This window comes from Liolophura sinensis, chromosome 7 (genome assembly GCF_032854445.1).
Source record: "Liolophura sinensis isolate JHLJ2023 chromosome 7, CUHK_Ljap_v2, whole genome shotgun sequence".
In the NCBI taxonomy this organism is placed as follows: Eukaryota; Metazoa; Mollusca; class Polyplacophora; order Chitonida; family Chitonidae; genus Liolophura; species Liolophura sinensis.
In genome coordinates this window covers 58,640,555-58,651,124 of record NC_088301.1, presented here as the reverse complement: position 1 = coordinate 58,651,124, position 10,570 = coordinate 58,640,555, and positions in this window count along the sequence as shown.

Here is a 10,570-nt window from a genome sequence, read left to right as displayed (position 1 = left end):
GTCGCTATTTTTAGTACATCAGCTGTATAGGCGTACAATAATATCCGGCTCCGAGCTATGGAGTCTCGCTAAGCGATCGGGAAGCGATAAGGTCATTATTGTGCGCTACCTAAGTATTTGTGAAGACTTAGTTCTTAGTTTGACATTAGTTCTGCACCCACTAAACAGAGCAAAACGTATTCTGCAGATACTGCTGTCTGGAAAGTCCTGTCATTCAACATGCGAATATGTATGTAACCAGGGGGAGCGGAGAAGATTTAGGTGCTACGTATATTCCAAGACTGATATTATGCGCCTCCCAAACTATCACATATCTTCTCCATACTTATATGTTGAGGGGGGTAGGCTTCCACTGTTGCAACGAGAGGTACAGTAATTACGTCAGCTTTATGATTATCCATTGGGGGTAAACTGACTCGCTGACAAGAAATCAATATTTGTTAAGTATCGAAGAGACTACTTCAAAGCCATGTGGACTGACGGTTTGAGCTAAATAAAGGTAGGATTAAGAGGGGTCTTGTTGCCTTCGGGCCTAGAAGGACTTTTTGTAGCTGGTAAATTAGAGAAAATGACAGAAGATGATGTGCATATAACCGGCACAGCTATAGATTTCCAGGACAAATAAGAGCGGAGTCATTAGTGTAATGCACGTCTTACCGAGCACACAAAACGTCCAGGTTCTCATGACTCAATGGGTTGCCAACGGTATCCAGCCTTGATTATGTTTCAAGTAGCTTCGTCCAATTTGCCATTCCCAGGGTATCAGCATAGCCCGGCATCTTTTCTTACATAAATGCAAGTGAAGAAAAACGTGGTGGAATTATTTATTGAAATATGTATGGAAAGAGGCAACAATTATCGGACAAAAAAGCTCAACCTCCCTTGAAGAACAAATATATAGCCAAAACATAACCACATTCGAATTTCATTACAGATATTACAGACAGTGAGACGATGTGAATTAATAATAATAAATAATAATTGTTCCTATTGTCATAGTGTATCCGGAGAGGATCGTTAGGTTCTTCATGCATGACATGGATCTCTTAGGTAACCCATTCAGATCCTATGCCGTTATCTTTACGTTGACCTGAGCATATAACAATCTAATAGGGATGTCAAACGTGCCCTTTTCTAGAAAGAAATCTTCCAACATATCTTTACCTCTGTTACATCTGGCATAAGAAAATGGAAGAGCCTAAGCGCCTTCCTGTAGCATGTTATAAGTAGGCGTGACTTTCCTTCCGCTATATTCCCGTAATGAAGTCCGTGAGGGTTTAAGAGCCAATCATATGTTATCAGTTAGCGTCTTGCGTAAGAATCATATGTATGACACTTGCATACATCTGTTAAAACGCTGACAGAGCACAAAGCAAGACTTGCCAGAGCTCCGAAAAGCGATTTATTCTATTTTCTAAGGAAGCTAAAATGGTGGGTCTTCCATCTCACTTTATCAGTCAGTTGTTATAAAAAATCCTGTAACCGATAACCATATCAGGTCAGCGTTAGTGTCGCTTATTGACGAGTAGTAAGATTACATTTTATGGGTGTATTTGCAAAAGAAAACCTAGCCCAGTTGTTTTGTGCGCAACTACAAGTCATCCTGGCGGTTTATAGCATTTTGAGAGTTCTTCTCGTGGTAACTGGGGAATTCGATTTTCCTTCCCAATATTTACATTGTATCTGGTACCCGGTTTTTACAAGTTAGATGTCCCTAACCAGCACATCTGATTGAAAAGTAACACAAAAAAGATTCCAACTTCCAGTCGTTTTTCCATCTACATTGCAGACTGACGTGTTGTTGTCGTTAAGGCATTTACACAAAAGTGGTTGCTTTTGGTGCCAGTGTTGCTTTAAAAATGATTAGCTTTGTTTGCTTAGAAAAGACTAGCGTTAAGGGTGTTTAGTTAAAAGTTCACCATCCGGACAGACTTCCGAGAGAGTTTGGTGTAGAGTAGGCTTAAGGTTTCAACGTATTCACGAACGGGTTCATCCCTGAAATTTGGTGTTCCTCGGCATTGCAGTTAGTTCACAATAAGGTGGCCTATAGTTGTGTGTTATTTGAGCGTGACCTAGATAGATGCCGTGACAGGACGGGTGCATCGCCTCATTGCTTATTGCGCTTCGGCAGGAACATTTCCTCAGGCGACAAATGGCTTTTTAGAATGCCTTATACCCCAACACAGTCAGCACCACCACCACCCACCGCACCCCACCCCTCCCTCACACAAATACAAAACCCGCCGTGTTCGTATTCTATCCAATTCCTCTGGCGTACATTCCACAGTGGTCTCATAATAATAATGGACATTAAAGTTTGGACCCATTCTGTGTATCGTGTTCTGTTTATGTACATTATATGTTTGCAAAGCTATCTAATGCACTTAGGCTACATGCATGTAAAATACAGTTTTTAAGTTTCATTAGGAAAAGATACTATCAGCACTTTTTTATACAAGGTGCCAGGCGCGCTTAAAGACAAAGACAACGCTGAAATGATGTATATATCAGATGGATGACCTTTAAAAATATCCGGGAAAACAGTTGGATTTATTTTGTTGTTTTCTAACCGAGTAAAATGGTGTTAATAGATCAAATTCTACAGTGGTCTTTTGTGGCCCAATGTGGCCCAAAGGGTATCACTGACGCCGCATCAATACTTTTCGCCTGAAATAATTCGTTTCAAGGCCAAATCAGCGAAATCAGTCCAAATCAAGGACAGTCATTAGCGAATGCATTCATATATCTGTATGTATATGCACTTAGAATAATGAAATGTAGCAGTCTGATTTGTCTTTAGTAGCAAAAATCTTTTGTGACGTCACTGGGCCAATTTAGTCGGAAAAGATCACCATGGAATAAAATGCTCGAACGCATTTTACTAGACTGAAGAAATTCTGAAAAAAAAAAGCAAATCACCATAGAGAGAGCATTTTCGTCATATTTCCAAAGTCCTCGAGTCCTTCGTAAGCTTGACATTTGTTTTTCGGTCACTAATGACCTCTGCCGAAGAAGGTACTCTCCAAACAAGTGCCTGTCTCGCCCTGCTGGCAATAACCTGGGACATTCCCTCTTGAAAACTCCACCGTTGCCACAGAAAGCCAAATGGACTCGAGAGTTTGGTCATGAGATCCTCTACCCACTCAATAAAGAAAAACCGATATCTAAAACCGAGCGGCAGAACACATACTGATATCATCAAAGATTCATTTCCCTTGGATGGCATTATGATACCGACTAGGTATTTGCCTGAATAAAAATAGCTCCGTTTGAATACAAGATGTAATTTTCAGTAATGTTTGAAAGCCCAGAAGGCAATGTCTCCATGGCGGCCTGTTAACAATGGGCGCGGATAGTGTTAATCAGTTGGCGACCCTTGAGAGAGTCTACATCCTAGCTCGCTGTTCACACACAGCTGACAGAATAATTCCTCTCCGTTTTACCCAGGAATATTATACAATATCATCTCCTCCCAACACGACACATCCAACGGCTGTAGTTTGGGTTCAATAAAACCCAGGCGGAGCAGTAAACGTTTCATTCAGACGAGGCGTTTCGTACCTTGATGGTTTCTAAGTGATGCCATCATGACCTGAAAATAGCTCTTATTTAAAGCATCGTTTGATGCATGAACAGAAAGGCATTGCTATACAGAAGATAACCGAAGCAGTTGCGTGGCAGATGTTATGAAACAGATATAAGTACACCAAGCTTTGCAGATGTGAACTTTACTTCAGATATCTATTTCCCACCTCTTTGGGAGAGAGTAAGATAATAAGCGCTACTGAATATGCGGTCAATGAATGGCATGTATTATTATGCCAAGCCCACCACTTACCGTTAACAAATAGTTGTTATAACATATCGTATTGAGTGTATTAACCATTGCTGTTGACAATTTGGTTTTTGTGACACGATGCTCACTAGTCGTCGGGAATTACAAGCTTACATTGTTGTTTTTCATGCTATGATTTCGATGCCATTTTCTGACCCAGCAATAATCGCAATCAATGGCCGTCCTTGGCTCAGTTGTACACATATCCCCATTACCGTCATTTGAGTGAAAATTTTCACTACAATCATCACCACCTCAATCATCGCCGCCACAACCATCAACGCCACAATTATCGCCGCCGCAATTATCACCGCCACCTTCATCATCACTTCAATAATTATCACTTCACCACCATAATTATCACTGCCACGATAATCACTACAACCACATCACCACCACAATCATCACCACCACAATCATCACCACCACAATCATCACCACCACAATCATCACTGCCATAATAATCACCGCGAAAATCATCGCCGCCACATTCATCCTAAACACAACCATCACCTCCATAATTAAGTTCCCAGAATCATCGCCACAATCATCAATGACAATCATCAACTCCACAAGCATCGCCATTATCTCCCACAACAACAACCTTATCCACGTCACATGGCCATTGTCTCCCCAACAGCACACCTTATCCGTGTCACATTAGCATTGCCTCCCACAACAGCACACCTTATCCACGTCACATTGCCATGGTCTCCCCAACAGCACACCTTATCCGTGTCACATTAGCATTGCCTCCCACAACAGCACACCTTATCCACGTCACATTGCCATTGTCTCCCCAACAGCACACCTTATCCACGTCACATTACCACCGTCTCCCACAACAGCACGCCTTATCCGTGTCACAGTATCATTGTCTGTCCAACAGCACACCTTATCCACGTCACATTGCCATTGCCTGCCACAGCACGTCTTATTCACGTCACATTAGCATTACCTCCCACAACACAACACCTTATCCTCGTCACATTATTGTTATTTCCCACAACACCGCACATTATCCACGTCACATTAGCATTGCCTCCCACTATAGAACACCTTGTTCACGTCATATTACCATTGTCCACGTCATAACACACCTCCCGCAACAGTACACCTTTTCCACATATCCACATTTAAGTGGACCATAAGACAGCACAGACCATTGTTGTCACATCATCATTATCTCCCACAACAACACACCTTATCCACGTCACGTTACTATTGTCTCCCACAATAATACACCTTATCCACGTCGCATTATCGTTATCTCTCACAACAGCACAGCATATCCAGGACACATTACCATCGTCTCGCACAACAGCATGCCTTATTCACGTCACATTACCATTTTTTCGCACAATAGAACACCTTGTTCACGTGACACTATCATTGTCCATGTCATAACACACCTCCCCCAACAGTACACCTTTTCCACATATCCACATATAACCGCACCTTATAATAGCACAGGTTATCTTTTTCACATTATGATTGTCTCTCACAACACATCTCAAGTCTTCAGTGTTATCATTCATTCCCCTCAACAACACAGCTCATCTGATGCACTATATCACAACAGTTCAACAGCTCTGCACGTGTATTGGGCGACTATAATTGCTTAATTTGGACTACAGTGACATGAGGTCGGTACTGGTACCTAATGAGGAAAGGCCGAACACCAGGCGTGTTTCGGGAAAAATTGATTTTTCCACATGGCACGTTCCTGCTACCATACATTTTCTGGTGTGCGTGGTGGCTTTAGAATTGTGAGAAGGAAATGACAGACTGTTGTAATTGAACAGATTCTTGATATACCACAGTATTGATCATTATTGAAGACAGGATAACACAGCCCAGTCAGATGTTACACTCGCCGTTTGAAATCGTTTTTCCTGAGTCGGTCAGCCAACTTTCTACGTTCACATCAAACCTTTCTTGCGATCTATTACAATGCGGACTGAGTGAATAGCAGTAAAATGTGTAATGACAGAGGCACATATAAAGGCCAGGCGTTATAATGGGTTATCTTCGATGGTATAGGTAGCTTATTGGCCAAGAATGTTTTTTCATTTTACGATATTTGTAACTTGATTATTAATTTTCAGATTTTATGTGAAAGCTTTATACATGAACTAGCATGTGTTACTGCACCTATATAATGCAGGGGGGGGGAGCTAGCCTATGGTCCTTTATCGGCTACATTACACATGTGTCAAGGATACCACTTGCCATTACCTACTTTCTTATGTGTTTTATATTATTAAGATGATTATGGGATATAGAGGTTGTCACCGACATATTATGTACATGTATATGGCAACGTATTGTTTATGTACAAATTATCGTTTTGTGCATTTTTCATGAGTTCTAGAAATTCTAGAATTTGATATGTCTTTAGCTGTCCGCATTCCGTAATGAATCAATTCTTTAACGGATGAATACTTATATGAGTTTGTTGCTTATACTGTGTCAGTGGCCAACAGAACTGCCACAAGGGAAGATAAACGGGTTGAGAGCTGCAGTACATGTTTCTATAGTCATATATATGGTTATCCTTACATCTTACCCTTTCTGACATCTCATGTAGGCTATGAAAGATGGCAACATATAATGACCAATATGGTCAGACCAACACCGATATAGTGTGCTGTAGTGTCTAGAATGTAGATCCGCTGGTGACGGGGTGACCGTCGCTCCTGCCAGCCCCAACGTCTGGAAAATAAGGCTGTGGCTTTGTTAGGCTCAGACATCAAATGTCAAGCCAGATCGATTTGGCATGTACACCGGAGGCTGGACAACGGATATATCGCACTGTGCAAACCCTCGCCTCGGCCTTTAAGCAACCAAACCTGATAAATCTGCCAGTGTCGCCGTGTTATTCTTGTTGAAATACAACAACGGGCGTCAGCGCCATGATGAAGAACACGATGCACTGATTAGATATAACCTACGACTTATGCGTAAAACATCTCAACGAATATGGCGATCTGCTATGACCGAGAAAGACTGGAGTAGAGCGAGACATTTTGTTTCTTTCTGCCACTGTATTCTTTCCAGATCTTTATTTACCCCGTAAGAGAATAAGACCGCTCAGTAGGATGTGATTTGAAGTACAGACACGTCACGGCAGCGTGTTTATAGAGATGGCAAGGCTTTGAAGTGACTTGGAAAAGTGATAGAGACTCATTGGGGAGTGACAGGAAGTCTTTTGGAGAGCAGTACAGAAGGTGAGGGATCGCATGATGGGGAAGCATTTGGATTATGGAGAATGACCGAATAAATCTTTGAACGCTGAAGAATTTCTATACGAAGACATTATTCCCAATTATAAACCACAGCTTATATAATCTTGTCGCACATATGCAATATTTAAATATACAACACCGAGCATTCTTCCTACATGGAAATGATCAAACATTACTATTGTATGCGTTCTAGATGCTTCTAAACATCTGTCACTGGTACGTCTACCCATTTGTTAATGCGTTCTGGAAACAAAGGAACGGATGTACAGTTGCTAGCCACTTTAGTTAATTTTAGCTATGAGATGCTTCAATGAACAAATTTCAAAAACAAAAATAAAACAGTTTATTTATAGCCAAATGACAGCTCTATGCATTTGTGATGTATCACTATGTCGCGGTCAACAGTTACAGTATAGCGTTCATCTTCTTTTGTATTATTTGGAATATCCCTGTGACGTCATTATCGGTTACAGTAGGCCTATAGCTATCACCTGCTTTTGTACTTTTTGGAATATTGTTGTGCCGCCTTCATCAGTACAGTTTCACCTGCTTTTGTATTATTTGGAATAGCCCTGTGCCGCCTTCATCGTTTACAGTATAGTTTCACCTGCTTTTGTATTCTTTGGAATATCCCTGTGCAACCTTCATCGGTTACAGTATATTTTTCACCTGTTTCTGTATTATTTGGAATAGCCCTGTGCCGCCTTCATCGGTTACAGTACAGTTTCACCTGCTTTTGTTTTATTTGGAATATCCCTGTGCCGCTTTTATCGGTTACAGTATAGTTTCAACTGCTTTTGTATTATCTGGAATATCCCTGTGCTGCATTCATCGGTTACAGTATAGTTTCACCTGCTTTTCTTTTATTTGGATCATCCCTGTGTCGCCTTCATCGGTTACCATATAGCTTTCACCTCCTTTTGTTTTATTTGGAATATCCCAGTGCCGCCTTCATCGGTTACAATATAGTTTCACCTGCCTTTGTATTATCTGGAATATCCCTGTGCTGCATTCATCGGTTACAGTATGGTTTCACCTTCTTTTGTTTTATTTGGAATATCCCTGTGCCGCCTTCATAGGTTACAGTATACATTCCACCTGCTTTTGTATTATTTGGATCATCCCTGTGCCGCATTCATCGGTTACAGTATAGCTTTCACCTCCTTTTGTTTTATTTGGAATATCCCAGTGCCGCCTTCATTGGTTACAATATAGTTTCACCTGCCTTTGTATTATCTGGAATATCCCTGTGCTGCATTCATCGGTTACAGTATAGTTCCACCTGCTTTTGTGTTATTTGGATCATCCCTGTGCCGCCTTCATCGGTTACAGTATAGCTTTCTCCTGCTTTGGTATTATTTTGAATATCCCTGTGCTGCATTCATCGGTTACAGTATCGTTTCACCTGCTTTTGTATTAGTTGGAAAATTGCTCTGCCGCCTTCATTGGTTACAGTATATTTTTCACCTGTTTCTGTATTATTTAGAATATCCATGTGCCGCCTTCATCGGTAACAGTAAAGTTTCACCTGCTTTTGTATTAGTTGGAATATCCCTGTGCCGCTTTTATCGGTTACAGTATAGCTCTCACCTGCTTTTGTATTATTTGCAATATCCCTGTGACGCCTTCATCAGTTACAGTCACCTGTTTTTGTATTTTTTGGAATATCCCTGTGCCGCCTTCATCGGTTAGAATATAGCTTTAACCTCTTTCTGTATTATTTGGAATATCCCTGTGCCGTCTTCATCGGTTACAGTATAATTTCACCAGCCTTTGTATTACTTAGATCATCCCTGTGCCGCCTTCATCGGTTACAGTATAGTTTCACCTGCTTTTGTATTCTTTGGAATATCCCTGTGCAACCTTCATCGGTTACAGTATATTTTTCACCTGTTTCTGTATTATTTGGAATAGCCCTGTGCCGCCTTCATCGGTTACAGTATAGTGTCACCTGCTTTTGTTTTATTTGGAATATCCCTGTGCCGCCTTCATCGGTTACAGTATAGTTTCACCTGCTTTTGTATTATCTGGAATATCCCTGTGCTGCATTCATCGGTTACAGTATGCATTCCACCTGCTTTTGTAATATTTGGAATATCCCTGTGCCGCCTTCACCGGTTAAAGTATAGCTTTCTCCTGCTTTGGTATTATTTAGAATATTCCTGTGCCGCCTTCATTGGCAACAGTAAAGTTTCATCTGCTTTTGTATTAGTTAGAATATCCCTGTGCCGCCTTCATCGGATACAGTATATCTTTCACCTTTTTCTGTATTATTTGGAATATCCCTCTGCCGCCTTCATCGGTCACAGTACAGCTTTCACTTTTTTCTGTATTAATTGGAATATCCTTGTACCGCCTTCATCGGTAACAGTATACATTCCACCTGCTTTTGTATTAGTTGGAAAATTGCTGTGCCGCCTTCATCGGTTACAGTATATTTTTCACCTGCTTTTGTATTAGTTGGAATAGTCCTGTGCCGCTTTTATCGGTTACAGTATAGCTTTCACCTGCCTTTGTATTATCTGGAATATCCCTGTGCCGCTTTCATCGGTCACAGTATAGCTTTCGCCTGCCTTTGTATTATTTGGAATATCCTTGTGCGGCCTTCATAGGTTACAGTATAGTTTCACCGGCTTTTGTGTTATTTGGAATAGCCTTGTGCCACCTTTATCGGTATCAGTATAGTGTTACCTGCTTTGTATTAGTTGGAAAATCGCAGTGGTGCCTCTCTCATCGGTTACAGTATATTTTTCACCTGTTTCTGTATTATTTGGAATATACCTGTGCCGCCTTCATCGGTTACAGTATAGTTTCACCTGCTTTTGTTTTATTTGGAATATCCCTGTGCCGCTTTTATCGGTTACAGTATAGTTTCAACTGCTTTTGTATTATCTGGAATATCCCTGTGCTGCATTCATCAGTTACAGTATAGTTTCACCTGCTTTTGTTTTATTTGGATCATCCCTGTGCCGCCTTCATCGGTTACCATATAGCTTTCACCTCCTTTTGTTTTATTTGGAATATCCCAGTGCCGCCTTCATCGGTTAGAATATAGCTTTAACCTCTTTCTGTATTATTTGGAATATCCCTGTGCCGTCTTCATCGGTTACAGTATAATTTCACCAGCCTTTGTATTACTTAGATCATCCCTGTGCCGCCTTCATCGGTTACAGTATAGTTTCACCTGCTTTTGTATTCTTTGGAATATCCCTGTGCAACCTTCATCGGTTACAGTATATTTTTCACCTGTTTCTGTATTTTTTGGAATAACCCTGTGCTGCCTTCATCGGTTACAGTATAGTGTCACCTGCTTTTGTTTTATTTGGAATATCCCTGTGCCGCCTTCATCGGTTACAGTATAGTTTCACCTGCTTTTGTATTATCTGGAATATCCCTGTGCTGCATTCATCGGTTACAGTATACATTCCACCTGCTTTTGTAATATTTGGAATATCCCTGTGCCGCCTTCACCGGTTAAAGTATAGCT